Here is a 16,584-nt window from a genome sequence, read left to right as displayed (position 1 = left end):
CTAATGTGATTGAGACTAATGATTCCTCTTTTTCACCTGATAGTCTTGTGTCTATGACTCCGAATGTGATTAACTTTGTAGAGCAGAAGAAAATCCCTAAAGAACCTTCCATCACATTTGATTCCAGTGAAACTATCAGGGTACCTGATGGTCCTTTATATATAGTTGCAAAAGTCAAGAATACACCTTGCCGTGGAGTGCTTATTGATCCTTCTTGCATGGTTAATGTCATTACTGAAGAATTTCTTTTTACTTTGCAATTGAATCAAGTGATCTATGACAAAACAAATGTGGTTGTGAAACTATTTGATGCATTTTCTTCTCCTGCAATTGGTTCTATTACATTACCTATTGAGGTCCATAACAAAGCCCTTGATATGAGCTTTGCTATTATTCCATCATCCGAACAATTTTGTGTGAAGCTAGGCTATCCTTGGCTATCTTCCATGAAAGCTATTGCTTCTCCTATTCACAAGTGTTTGAAATTTCCCCATAATGGTGAAGTTGTTACTATCAATCATAGTCTCTTTAAACCAGCTAAAAGAACTTCTAGCGTTCCTATTGATTGCTTTTGGCCTAAACAATTCCAATCTCTTCCACCGCGAAGTGATCATCTTTTCAAATCTTATCCAAAGTGGAAAAAAGATATGATCCTATCTCTAAGTGAACCTAGAACACCCAAACTTGATATTCCTATCATTCTTGAGAAGGAAGTTCTTCCTTTGAAAGATAAAACTAATGTCTTCCCTCAAGAGGATTCCCAACCCATCCCTATGGATGTGACTATGTCTATGCCTAATAAACTTTCTAAAGGTAGACCCATACCTCCTCGTCATGATGGACTTGGTCTCCTTCCTAAACCAGATATTCCTCCTTTATATGGAGCAGTTCCTCCTCCTTCCTCTTATAGAGAGAATAGACCTTCCTCTTCTCCTATTATCCAACCTAAGAGATCACAACCCAAACACCCAAGTGATAAGGATGAGAACATTCCTCCTCCTCAATCTTCTCAACTTCCTACTAAGACTAGACGAAATCGTTCTGCACGTGAACACCGATGAAAGCGTCGTCTTAGAGCTTGTGCAACTACTTCTCAAACTTTGCAATTCCCAAAAACACCTTCAGCTAGCATTATTCGATTTTCTCCTCAGCCGAAAATTGAGCCAAAATCTCCTAAACATAAGATGCATGATGGTCTTGATCCTGTGCGACTTAAAGATCCTATTTTTATAAATCTTGATGATGATATAGATGAAAATATTATTCATGATGAAAATGTTACTCCTCTTCATTCTGATAGTGAATATGAATATGTTGATGTTGATAACCATTTATCTAACGAATTTTCTAAAGCACTTATCCTAGCTCCTAGACAAGAACAACGTGGCTTGGAACATGAACATAGCCCTTGTTTGGATCTTGTGATAGCTCCATCTGCTGTGTTGGATGTTCCTCCTCTAGCGTGTTTCCTGCCTTCCCAAAATATTGATCAGCAAGATCGGGGGGTAGATGACGTGCTAGACTAGTTTCATTAGCATAGCAGACTCTCTCCTCCTCTCTTGATCTCTTTTGTTACTTCTTCTATGTGTTATTCTCATTCTTCTATTTTTTGTCCTTAGTGTTGTCTACTTGAGGACGATGCAAAGCATTGAGATCTCTTTTGGTCTCTCTCATGTTGACTTAAAAGACACATGTGTTCCCTTCTTCTAGGTGACCTTCCTTGATTGGGGAATGAAGAACAATTATGCATACATACATATGATATACATGAATTATCATACAACATACTGACCCCAAGGAAAGCGAAGTCACCTCGTGCTTTGTTTTTTTTGTGTCTATTATCCTTGGGTTTATCTCACACTTGGGGGCTAAATCCTTGTGATAACGTGCTCCTTTCCCTTCTCATTTCCTATATGTATCACTACCTTAAAGTAATCACCCCCGATGAGGCGTGTGCGATCACTTTAATGTAGGGGGGCATACACCCCATTCATATCTCTTCAAGATACTTGAAAATTTCTTGGCGAACTTAGCTTTGCCTTGAAAATTTTTGGTATTTTTCTTGCATGACTCATAGTGAGGGAACCTTACTACTAATAGTCATGGTTCTCCCTCGTGATCTTCCCTTTTACTTTGTCAATTGAAGTCGTAAGATCCTTAGTCCACTGGGGGCTTGGCGTATCTTGCCTCCTTGACGTGGTGAAAGTCTTTCAATGTTGTTTCCTTGTACTTTACCGGAAGTATGGGCATACGCTTATACTCCCGTTAAAGTGGGGGCTAAATGTAGCATCCTAAAATTGTGACACTTGCAATTCGATTGCATTTGGGTCTTCACGATGGCGGCACAATGTTGAACCTGAATGGAGAACTCGAAACCTGTTTGCGACACCAAAAACTGCATCTTTTTGCACCCTGGCCTGATCCTCCTTGCACCCTGCTGTCTCAGGAGGTGGGACCATGGCGCCCAGTGCCCTAGTCCTTCAGGACCATGGCGCCTAGCACCCTAGTCCCTCAGGACCATGGCGCCCAGCACCCTGGTCCCTGGCCCTATTTTGGGCCCGGTCTCTTGTTGGGCATCGGGTCTTTAAGTTTGTAATTCAGAAAATAATGCTTCTAGGTCGGCCTAAGGTCGGAAAAATTAGTCTCTTAACCCTAATTGACAAGTATATAAACTACATTTCCTCTCCCAAAAAAGAGAGGAAAAACATATGTGTGCAAGACGCGGAAGCAATAGGCAAATATTCAAACATTCAAACATTCAAGCATTCAAGCATTCCTTCAAGCAATTGAGCATTCTAAGTCTCCATTCAAGGCTAAGTGTTGCATTTAAGACAAGGATTCAACCATTGAAGAGGAGATCACTTACAACCTATTACATACCACATCATTACACCTTCGCATGTAAGATTACAAACATTCTTACAACAAGGTATCAGTACTTGTTTACATTACAAGCATTTACATTTACAACATTCTCATTTCTTGGTTAATTCCAAAATCAGGGTTTGACTTAAAGGCAAACCCCTAATCCCTAACCCCCCAATCTTCCTCTCTTTTCTATGTGTAGGTTGCAGGTATGCAACTGTAATTGAAGATCTGGAATCCTTGTGCAGAGACGAACATATCCCCCTTCGTTTCGCAGATTTTTCGGAGGACCGTGTGCACTCCGGGCACCATCGTCCCGTCAAATTTCGCTCAAATTTGTAGAACAACATCGTCTTGACATTTTACTGCTAATTTCAGGTCTGTAGCTTCATCTTGTGTCCCTATATCCATTTATAAGCGAATCTTTCCTACTTCACATGTACTCCTAGTTCAATCTTTCTATCTACATTCTTTACAAAAGAGGGTATCCTTGATGTCTCAACCCTTGAAACTCATTTAGAATTCAATCTTGCATTGTGTGGGATTGGATCTTGTGAGTTTCAACCCCTCTTTTGAATGTAAAGTCCCTCCTAAGTGAAAACGGTCAACCCTAGTGACCTCCTTCCTTTCTCCTCAGAGTGGGGGAGAACACCTAGGGTTCGATTTTCCGCTTTACACATAGGTACTATGGCTTAAGCAAATGTTGAAGGATATAAAGGTAAAATTCAAGGAACCTATTACTATCTATTATGATAACACTGTAGCAATTGATATATCTAAGAATCTGGTATTACATTCTAAAACCAAACATGTTTCTATCAAACTAAATTTTCTAAGGGAAAATGTTGAAGCAAAAGAAATTAAACTGGTTTATGTGAATACTAAAGAGCAGATTGCAAACATTTTCGCTAAACCTCTGCCTAAGGAGACTTTTGAATATCTCAGAGACCAACTTGGGGTCATACCCCCACTAGTAGAAAATTAGATAGTTGATGATAGTCATCAACTGACAGAATTAACAGAGAAATCTTTTACTTCGGATTTGATGAAAAGCTACTTCTCAGGGGGAGTAGTTGGTATAATAAATTGGCTAGTATTTTGTATCTGTAAAATGGTCTTTATATTGCTTTGGTATTTGATGTCAAAGAGGGAGAGATTGGTATGGAAAAACACAAGGAAAACACATGTTACTCCCAGGGGGAGAGATTGTTATTTTGGAGAGACTGATTACTCTTTATCTGTATTTTGATTTCTGGTTATGATCTCTTTTGTGAGATTGTTGGTTTTTGGTATTTGACATTTCTGTTTTGGCACTTTGATGGTTTTTCCATCTTGTGTTGCCATCAATGCCAAAGGGGGAAATTGTTGGTATTTTGGTATGGTTTTGTCATTGATGTCAACACCTACTAACACTTATCAACTCTGGCACTTTGGAGAATCAACAACATTCACTGGCAAGCAAATGACTTATGCACAGTCACTGGTATCTGGTACACCGACAGGATATAATGTTCATCGGCACTTGGAATGGCATGGAAAACACCTGGTTATGTCAAAGACATTGTTTGGACACTTTGTCTTGGAGATTTAATCATTGGCATATTCAAATTTGCATATTTGTTGTTATTGACAAATAGGTCCAGGTTATACACCGACAGGTTTATCTTTTCCAGATCAGCATGACACGCTATTGAGATGTTTTATTATTGTTGTAAATGCATCAAGCCGACATGTTGAATCAGTTATTGCATCGGATATTGTTTTATTTGTAAATTGATTTTATTGTAATATCTTTTAGAGCCGACCTACTAAAATTGGTCTTAGGTTATGATATAAATGTAAGATCTTATTTGTAAGATCGAATGAGGAATGCAAAAAAGAATTGTGTGAAGGTATATGCGAGATTAAGCAGAGCTATACACACATACATCATTTGAAGGTTGAAGGAGGTTTTTGTGAAGACAATCAGAACTACACCGGTACTGAATCTAGCAAAGAAAGATACTAATTTGAGCAGTACATTCATATTGGATTTAACCATCCAGTTGTAGTCAGCGTGACTCCCATTCTGTGTTTGAGCAGTGAGCTCTAGGCGCTTGGCCTTTCTGCATGTGCATACCCCATTTGTATACACTTACTATCTGTAGTAGTATCATCTAATTGTGGGTAAGGTTTCCCACTGTGGTTTTTCCCCTTATAGGGTTTCCACGTACAAATACTAGTGTTATGTGTTGTGGATGACTTTGCCTTTTTGTTTCATGAATTAATCTTTACTTTGTCTTATTTTGATATCGTGCTATTGCTACTCATTGTAATGATGCATCATGTAATCATCTTTATGATATGAGATATTCATATTTTCAATATAATAAAAATCTCCAATTTGATAATTTCATTTGTCAAATAATATTTAGCATTCAAGAAATCTTCATATTTAGTATTTCAAATTTTGCTATTTTATGTTTTTACCTAGTTTTCTATAGTTTCATTTGAAATGCAATTCTTATACCATTGTACATCTTTTCGCAACTAGTTTTTCAAGTACTATATGTATATCAACTCCACCAACCCCCCTCCCCCTCCGCCACTGCCATCTCCAAACTTAGGCCCTTTCCCCCTTGTCCCCAACGCCGATGGAAGATTGGAAAATAAATTTTTAGTAAGGTTTTGTTTTATATTGACTAGGTTGGAACAAGTCAACCATCAATAATCACACGTGAATAAAATCATTCTTGCAATCTACATGAGGATAAACCCCTTAATCAACTACACCACCCCTTTATCATATGCTGCAGCAATTAAATTCTAGAACACCACATTTTTATCAAATACAAAAAGTGCATTATTTGTACTCGCACATTTGGCATAAATTTCTACAAGGGCACTTCTCCCAAAGACATCTAATTTTCATATATGTATGTATATATGTACACATAGATACATATATATACATGCATGTATATAAAATGAGAAAGAGAAGGGAAAGAGAGAGGTAAGGAGATATAAGGGAGAGAAGAGATTAACTCTAAAATTCACAAATATGATAAAAAAAAAATATAAAATAAGTAATTTCAAATATAATAAAATAGATGGTTAAATAATTTTTTAAAAACTATTATTAATATTTTTTAGGTTGAATGATTAATTTTTCTTTTTCTTAAATTATACTTATTTTTTCTTATTTTAAAATAGTTTAATTATTTTATAAATTTAAATATTAAGTGATTTAACACTCAAAAAATTAGCAATAAAGACGAAATAGTGTAGTAATTGGGTCAAATTGAGTTGGACCTTTATTCTATTGAATGCAGTTAGTAGAAGTTGTAAAAAATCTAGATTTTTGAAGGTCTGCTCTATTTTAGCAGTAATGCATATAGGCAAATTACCAGAACACTTAAAAATTGCATATAATTCTCTAAAATTGATTGTAGAGTCTTCTACCAACATTTAGCCACTCTCACCTAAGATTGTAAGAGAGTCAAACACTTTTACATTTTCTAGCCATGTGAAGTTGATTGTTTTTCCCTGAGATGGCCAATGTGTGTCTTTCAAATCGTTTTCCAAGCAAACTACTTCAAATTATTATAAAGTTTTGGCTTTCTTCACAACTTATGAGACAACGGACAAAGTCTAAATACCATTTCCTCATTATTGAGAAAAAAATCTACTTCAAGGAATAAGAAGCTTATGGAGAGGTCCTAAAGTCAAACCCTAGAAATATGTAGATCATTTCCTCGTTGTTAAAAGGAAAAATAAACACTTTGAATGACTTGAAACTTACAGGTTAGGGGTTAAGTTGGATTCCAAGCAATTTCCATTTAGTCATTGTAAGGAGAAAAAAGCTTAATGGAAGGTGTTAAGTTTGATTCCTAGCAAGCCTCAAACCATTTAGTTATTACTAGGAGGAAGAATTCACACTTTAAACATTAAAAAGCTTAGTGGTAGGTGCTATGTTGGATTCTTAACTAATCTGGTTCTTACAAAATTGAACAGTGAAGGAAGCTTAGTGGAAGGTGTTAAAGATGACTCTTCTCAAAGTTTAATGATAAAGTTCATGTTGCAGGTGTAGACACCTAAAATTGTCCAGTCTAATTAAATAAATATTTTATTTATTTAATTATCTAAGCTTAATTCTTCTATTAATTAAATAAATCTTTATTTATTTAATTAATTCATTTATCCTCTTCTAGCCTTATTTCTCATTTAAATAAATACATTTATTTATTTAAATTATCATTTTCCTAAATTAAATAAATATCTTATTTATTTAATTGATCCCACTTCTTCTATTAATTAAATAAATCTTTATTTATTTAATTAATTCATTAGCCTTTTCTACCCATGACACATGTCATTCATCTCTTAATTCATACACTACCTACCCCTCTCATTATTTTATTATTTCTTTTACCTACCCTCTAATCATAGCCGACCTCCTTTTACACCTCTCAATCTTATCCCTCCATTTCATATAGTGTCTTCTATATAAGGAGATGCTTCCTTCATTATCAAACCCTAATGAGCTAACTACTTGATCAATTGACTACACTACGATCCTACTTGCAACCACATTCCGTTCTTTGTTGAGCTCTTGTGCATATAAAATCTGAGAGCAAATATATCAAGCAAGATCAATGGAGATAGGAAGAATGGAGATGAAAACCCTATTGGACATGTGATGGTATAATCTTTGTGATTTCATGTGATTTGCATTGTCTTAGGTAATCTTCATATGTTATGGTGGATCTTTGTTGTTGTTAGGCTAGGGTTTTGTGGTTGAATTCATTTAGCCTTTCAATATTGTTATTATTGTTATCCATTTTCACCATATACAACAAGTACTTAGATGGTGTTGAGTTCAAATAATCTTCAATAAAAAAATAATCTAGTGTCATTTATGTTGGAAAATGCACACTCCAATGAGAAATTGTAGGTGAATGAAGGTATTGTCATTGATGACAACCTTGCAATCCTATGGCACTGAAAGGCACCGACACCGACAGACTCTACACCGGCAGATAGCTTACCGACAACGACAAAGATGATTACCGACACCCTGGCTGACAGGATTTTGTTTATTAATTATTGTATTTAATTGTAATATCTTTTTGTAAGCCGACAAGGCATATTGTAATAAGACTCATATATAAGTATGAGATCTTGTAGAACATTTTGTAGAAGAGATATGGATTCGAGATAGATGGATATAATGTGCGAATATTAAGGCAAATTTTGGAGTAAGGTTTATAGTTATTCTAAGAGCTTAAACCAGTACTGAACCTGGCATAGTAGATGCTTCTTGTAGTAGTACATCACATTGGATTTCTATAATCCATTTTTGTAAGTCACTGAGACTTCCTTTTGTAATTGAGCAGTGAGCTCTAGGCAGTTGGCCTTCCTGCATGTGCAAGCACACATTCTGTAAGTAATATTCACTTATTGGCGAGTGAGCGAATATTGTAGGTCACAAATCCCATCGAGGTTTTTCCCACACTAGGTTTCCTCGCCAAAAATATTGTGTCATGGTGTGCTTTCTATGTTGTGTTTATTGTTCTTATTTACTGCATTAATTTTGGTTTACCAGTACACTGTTTTGGAATGCAATTTGTTTAATAAGTCAAGAAAATCTATTTACCGGTTAGATACTAATTCACACCCCCCTCTCAGTATCTTTGGGAATCCTAACAATTTATTCATTGATAGAGGGGCTATGTTCAATTCTAAGCTGACCTAATTCATGAAAAATTGAAGACTTGAGTGAAAAGAAGTTTAATAAAAGATGCCAATTTTGATTCCCAGCAAATCTAGAACCATTTAGTTATTTCTACAAAGTAAAATCTATTCTTTGAATGGCAAGAAGCTTTGTGGTAGGTTTTATGTCCAATTCCTATTGTAGACACCTAAAAGTTGCACAATGAATTAAGTGAATTTTATTCATTTAATTATCTATAATTATTCCAATTAATTAAATTAAGATTTAATTAATATTATTATTCTTCTAATTGACCTTTTAATCAAATTAAATATTTGATTAAATCTCCTTCTTCTAGCCCAACCTATTAATTAAACTAAGGTTTGATTAAGTACCCTTAGCCATTTGATTGAATAAATCTCATTTATTTGATTAAAATCCCTTTTTCCCCTTTTGATTAAATTCACATTTAATTTAAAATCCTCTTTGAAAATAAATAAATCATTATTTATTTGTGAATAGTTCCCCCACTTGCCAAATCCTACAAGTGCAAGTTGCATCCCTTTTGGCTAAATTAAACCATTTTAATTTGCTATTTTCCTCACCCACTTGCAAAATCCTACATTTTTCATTATTCCCCTAATCATCCTTTTAGAAACCTCCTAATCCCATCTTAATCATGTCTAATCTCTTAATCATGTCCTTTCCCTAAATTTGTGGGAGTCACTTCTCCAAAATTTGAAGAAAGTCTTCAAAATGCATTTAAGACTTTATCTATTTCAACAATTTAACTTGTTGAGACTTCCAAACATGTAAGGCTCTTACATAAATCACTAGTGGTTTTCCTCTTTGAGCAAGTTAGCCTCAAAAGTCTTCAAAAGACATTTAATGCCTCTTACAATCCCATACCCCTTGGCCATGATGGTTGTCCCTTTAACCATTTTCCCATGTTGCACAAGAGTTTACCTCTTGGGTAATAGCATGCCTCCCTGGTTAATGACATTATCTAATGATGTCACTCCTTGAGGTTATCCCTAATTGCTTTCTTAGCATATAATGATTGTTTAGCCTCTCTCAAGCCTTCTCAAGGTGACATTTGTCAGCTTGGGATTGGATTGTATCTCTCACATGGATTGATAAGTTTCAATCCTATCCCTTGTTGAGATTACTCAATCTCAACCATCTATTTCTCTATTTTGCCTATAAATAGACCTTATTTCTTCAATTCAAGGATCCCAATCTTGTGCATCAACCTTATAGTCTTTTGCAGGTTATCAAATGAGCTCATTGGTCACCTTCAAGCATCCAAGCCTTCTATCATTAACATCATAACATTTAGCTCAATTGCATTATGCTTTAGATCATATCAATTACATTCTTTTTCATATTCATCTAGCTTAATTAGCTCATCATAATCTTCAATTTGGAATTAACTTAGCCTCATATCATTTCCACCATCTTGATCATCACTAGATTTTCATCTTGCATCCTTAGCTTTTATTCATATCATCATCTTAGCAATTCACTAGGATCTTAGTTGCATTAATTTTGATCATAGAATCATCATTTGAATCTTGTTCTCTAGGTTGACATCCAAGAGATCAAGTTCTCTTCCAAGTGAGGGCCACCTTGAATCTTAAGGGATAGAGGATAATGGAATGTGATGCTCTGCTAAATGGACAAGGTTAGCAAATGACAAACAACACAAGAAACCAGAAAATTGTTAGTGTTAGTCAATAAAAAACTAATCTAAACAGGCATATCAAAAGAGATACTAAAAACATGAAAGCATATTTAACTAAAGAAGCAAATATGATGAGACATCTCCAAATACCTCCTAGCATGCTCTTAGTTCCTTCTCCCTTGTTCCTCTCCTCTCCAAGTTCCAAAATAGTGTAGCTCTCAGCAACTTTTTGCACTATGGATACTTATGGAGGATTGAGATTGTAGTATTGTGCTCCAAATGTAAAATGAAAAGCTAATATTAAGCTATTGATGCTAAAATGATTTATTTTAACCAAAATGACAATACATGAGTTTGTTATGCTAAATGCTCTCTAAAATGCCTATAGGTTAAATGCATACAAGTTTTCAGGATCTGGATTATGAAGAAATGGGCTCTATTTATAGGGAAAATGGAGCAATGGATGGTTGAGATTGAGTAATCTCAACAAGGGTCAGGATTGAATGATTTTCAATCCATGTGAGGGCTTTCAACCCAATCCTAGGATGACAAGTGTCAATGTGAGATAGGTTGAGAGGAGAGGGAATAAGCATTAAATGCTTGATATGACCTTGGGATTTAAAGTCAAGGTTAGTTGAATGAATAAACTCTTTATTCAAAGAATAAAGCTTTTATCCAATGGATAAACTCTTGTGCAAATGTGAAAATGATAAATATGGTCAAAACAATAAATGTTTGGGGAGACGAGTTTGAAATAACCATAAATGGTTATGTAAGAGCCATAAATGGTCATGTAAGAGCCATTAGTGGTCTTGGAAGACTTTGGGGGTTAATTTGTTGAACACACAAAACATTAAATGCTTTTCAAAGACTTTTGAAGTCTTTGAGAAGTGACTTCATTTTGCTTAGGAATGTGACAATAATTAGGGGATGGATTAGGCAAATTAGGAAGGGGTTAGAAGAATCTAGAAGGGGATTAGATTTTGCAAGTGGATTTGGTGGGTGAGGGAAAATAAGATTTTATTTAAAATAAAAATTCATTTATTTCAATAAATGTGTGCAAGTTGCATTTGTAGGAAAATGCAAGTTGGGGGGGGATAATGATTTAAATAAATATTTTTATTTAATTTATTTAAAAGAGGAATAGGGGGATTTAATTAAATAAATAGATTTTATTTATTTAATTGATTTGAATTTGGTTTAATGAATTAATTAAAATAAATTGAATAATTTATTTAATTAATAGAAGAATGTTTGGGAATAAACTAATTAAATATTAATTTAATTAACTGATAGCTAGTGGATTTTTAATCAAATAAATAGCGAATATTTATTTAATTAAGCTGGACAAATTTGTGTGACTACATTTGCCCCTCTTTGAGACGGTGCGATTTATCGCGTCGTTTCGAAGAAAGAAAAACTGATGTGAAGAAAATGCCCCATAAAATGTTAATTTAATGGGTGGTATGCCCCCTCGAGAGATGGGCCAATTTTTTTTGAAAAATCGGGCGATCGATTGAAAAAGAATGAAAATTGGCAGGGTGTTAGAAGAGAAGGAGTTAGCCGTACGAGTGAAAAATAGAAAAAATCGAAGGAAAAATGGAGAAATGGGGGGCTTGGGAAGTTCACGGGAACCACGACGGTGAGCGGGGGAAAGTTACGGTGACGGGGAAGGGTATAAATGGGGTGAAAGGGATGAAAACAAGATCATTTGTGACCGCGACCAGTGTAAAACCAGAGCTTTGAGAGTGACATTTTGGAGGAGCGAGCAGCAATCAGGATGCCGATACCGATTACCGAGCACAGATTTGAGCGAGTTCGATGGTTCCAGCGGCCAGACGACTACGGACCAGTGGTACGCAAATTGGAATTTTCAATTTTTAAGAATTTTTGATAGGCTTTTTACTGAGTCCAAGTCGAGTCAGAGCAAGAGCGCTGGAACTATGGTTTTGATGCTTTTGTTCAATTAACTAGCGCTATGGTGCCGCAATGGCGCTATTGGCCTATTGTTTGAGCGCTTTTGAAATGTTTTAGCACTATTGTATGCATGTTTAGGTGCTATTGATTAATAAGCGCTATTGAGGGCTTGATTGAGTGCTATTGATCTTAATTAGCACTACTGTGTAGTTGTTTTGGTGCATTTGTAGTTTGAGCACTATGGGATAACTTATTGAGCGCTGTTGTTAGGGTTGTAGCGCTATTGTTGAGAAACTAGCGCTTTTGTTGGTAAAATAGCGCTGTTGTTTTAGGATAAAGAGATGCCCCAGTTTGGATGAAGAAAATCTCCCGATGCCAATGATGGATGGATGGTGATGTGAAGTGGGAGTTGTTTTGAACCATAGCAGCATGATGAGACTTAGGTCATTTTTAGGATAAATGCCCATTGAAGTCTAGGTGGCCATGATTGCTTACCTGTTGAGACCTGAAGATATTTGATCAAAGTATCTATTGATAGTCTAGGTTGAAACTTAAGAAAGTTTGAAAACAAAACAACTGATGATGATTGATGAATGTCCATGCGCAGGAGGAGCTAGGCGTGTTGCAGTTATGCGAGCGACATCCTGCGACACAGGGGTTGCGGGATCGATTGACAGAGGCAGAGAGAGATTGTATTGCCTCTACGAGATTGTATGAGGTGATGCACATGCCCGTGATTCGTATGAATCATGGATTGATCACAGCATTAGCAGAGCGGTGGTATAATGAGATGTGCACCTTCCATCTGGCACAGGGGGAGATGACAGTGACCCTAGAGGATGTGTGGCGCATCCTGCGGATTTCGATTTGAGGGGAGCTAGTCACATATGATAGATCTTGGGGGACCCTTGCAGTTCAGAGGATTTTTGATGAGGATGTGTTTATTGATGATGGCTCCATTTCCTAGGAGGAGATATCAGCATTATATGAGCCTCTGCCAGCAGTCTTATCAGGTATCATAGGAGGACTTCTTTGTCCGGATAGGCGATCACATGGTTTGGCCGTGGGGTGGGGACAGGTGATCGAGATGATGATGATCGAGGGGACCTGATTTGCATGGGGGCCGTGCGTGCTGGCGCACCTGTACCAGGAGCTCCATGAGGTGGTTTACCAGGAGAGGGGTTCCTTAGCAGTGGGCGTGACACTGCTGCATATTTAGGCTTGGGAGCACCTACCAGTGACTTGATCGGTGAGTCTAAGATTCCGTGCAGTAGATCAGCCATATATATTTATGTATAGCGGCATGATGAGTCAGCCCCACCTGGGGAAGTTAGAGTGGTGGCGGCGGGCATTGGACGATCTGGATGTAGTTATATGGCGACCATACCTGGAGTGTGAGCCATGGGATGATGATGCAGAGGCACTGCCCTACATTTTTATGACTCGATTCCTCATTGGGAGGACCTCATACCATGTGGAGAGACAGGTGCTCGGGAGAGTGCCGAGACAGTTTGGATGGCAGTAGGGACTGCCTAGTGGATCAAGAGAGTATGCTCGGGTTATTCGGGAGAGGTACGCATGGGGGCCAGGGCTACCGTATGATCAGGCACTGGTAGAGTTCCGAACATTGCAGGTGAGACCGTGGGACATACGACCAAGGGTCATGGATGTAGGGGTTTCAGATGAGTATACGCAGTACCGGGCAGCGCACCCGATCCTACGAATATCGGATCCAGTAGAGCCGATCTCGGATTTTGAGGATGAGAGGGGACGGAGATGGAGGAGGGCAGGAGGTCGAGGACCGAGGGCAGGTGGAGGAGATGGAGGAGAGGGTGGAGGAGGAGGTGGAGGTGGAGGAAGTGGTGGGTTGGGGATGCGGAGTCAGGGGAGAGGGAGAGGTGGACTGCCTCTACAGATAGCACAGGGACCATTGATACAGGGAGGAGTTCAGCTGGGTGGGAGGGGGATGGAGAGGGAGATCCCGATGGACAGAGGGGAGGGAGCTACTGGATAGGGTGGTGCAGGTGAGGTGGCTATGGATACCGGGGAGGGAGCCACTGGAGATCTGCGAGATCATATGATAGCACATTTGCAGACCCAGATAGAGGATTTGGAGGCAGAGGTGGCAGCTAGGGATGTGCAGCTATTTGCACGGGAGTCAGAGCTGGCAGTGGTGTTGCGGGAGAGGGATAGTGTAGTGGAGAGATTGGCAGAGCTGCAAGAGAGAGTCTGGGTTGGAGTAGGAGCACAGGGGCCTACGGGGGAGGTGATGAGGGAGACGTGACGAGCATAGGGGGAGATAGACTACTGGCGGGGTTTATATGAGTAGGTGGTGCCAGTTAGTCAACGAGCTCTTAGCTATTCACAGATGCAGTAGGCCAGATCAAAGCGATCGCAGAGGGTGCAGAGCAGTGGGGGTGTGATGGGTCCTCTATAGAGGGAGAGATCAGGGGATGCAGGAGAGAGTGGTGGTTCGATGAGGCCTCCACGGAGAGATGGATCAAGTGGTGCAGGCACCAATGGGGGAGCAGCTGGCGATGGTGGTACAACATCTGGCCAGAGTGGCATTTGAGAGAGCATTTTTGCATATATGTATTGTATCATTGTTTATTTTTTAGACTGTATCTTGGATGGCTCTTGGTAGCCGATTGTGTAGACTTCATTGTATTCTGATATATGAGATGATATATATGAGGAGATCCCATATTTTGATGATATGCAGTTGATTATGTATGGATCTTTATGTAGGATGATGAGTTATTGCTTAGATGGATTTGTGTACATGTATGCATTTTGATGAGATGTTTCTTATATGCATGTATTTATGATGATTTATGATGTGGGATACTGACATATGAATGCAGGTTTACATATGTACGATTTGTTTGATTTTTTTGATGTAATGCTTTATGTATGTAATGCCATGATGATGATGTATGCTTGTGATTATTTGTGAACAAGATTTTGGTGTTTCCTATGCAATGATTTTTATGCGATGATGTTAATGCAATGGTTGAATGAATGATTTTATGTATGGATATGCATCTAGATTTTTTTAGATGAATGTAATATGGATAAACAAAATGTAAAGTATAAATGTTTATATGATAATGCCTAAACGAATGCATATGTAAAATGGATATATATAAAATGGTATGAACCAATGTTTGGAAACAAATGGATTTTATGATTCTAAACACTTAAATATGATTTAAGTAAGAATGATAATGTGATGATACTATAACTTATGGTTTTAATAACTGCACCTTAATGCAATTAAAAAGAGGATAATGAATGCAGTGTGAATGAATCCTAAAATGAGCATAATAAGATACTTAATAATGGATGAATGAATGCACCATTTAACTATAAATGAATGTATGCAAATAATAAATGATAAAGAATGATGAAATGAGGATGGATAATTGACACTAAATGAATGTCTAGCAAATGATTTAAAACAATCAAAGACAATTTTATCCCACAAATGAATATTTAATTATTTATGATTTGATGCAATGATGCAAATGATTAATGAAAACTAATGTCAAAAATGAACTATATGCAATATTAAGTTAAAAATGACATGAATGGACTTAATGCAAGATGCACCTAAATGCGATGATGATATGACCATGAGGAATGCAAGGTTTTTAAGACTTTGCATGATGCATTGATGATGTATCAGAGTACTCGGTCGTGATTGTATCCAAGACCAGCTTTAATGGTCACTTTTGCATATAAAGCCTACATATGAATGAATGGATGGGTGATATGCAATGGAATGCAAGATATAAAAAGATGAGATGGAAATGACGATCCATAGTGCTCTATTTTCATCATTGAGCTTTAAAATGTTGGAAGAGAATACAAGCATCTTGTCATAATGATTCAAGATGACCTGAGTATTCCTTACATGGATTTTATATAGCAAGTTAATACAAACGACTTGATATAAGGGTCAAGTTGACCAGAGTATTGCTTGCGGAACAGACAAGGATTATCTCCGTTCATGCATGACTTGGATCGTCCTCCTTGATCTTAGGCTGATCATATCTTGAGACAAGTGCATACCGTACTAAGAGATAAAACCTTTATCCAATTTGGATGAGGAGAAACCAAAGAATGAGCATTGTACCTGCAAACAAATAGTATATACATAAAGAATAAAGAATAAGGATCCTTGGTAATGGTTCATGCTCATATGGCGAGGTATACACTGTAGTCAGCAAGCCGTAATGATCTATGACTGTATTTTGCATAAGATCACGTAGCTTGGTGAACTTCCCACGTAGACACCATTAGTACATGCCCCAGAACTTCATCGAAAATAATGTGCAAACGATACAAAATAATGCTGAAAGATCCCAATACAGATAAATGAATGATTGTACTCACAAATCAACCAAGTATTTGATAGCTTAAC

This window comes from Cryptomeria japonica, chromosome 6 (genome assembly GCF_030272615.1).
Source record: "Cryptomeria japonica chromosome 6, Sugi_1.0, whole genome shotgun sequence".
Taxonomy (NCBI): domain Eukaryota; kingdom Viridiplantae; phylum Streptophyta; class Pinopsida; order Cupressales; family Cupressaceae; genus Cryptomeria; species Cryptomeria japonica.
This window is presented reverse-complemented; position numbering follows the sequence as displayed.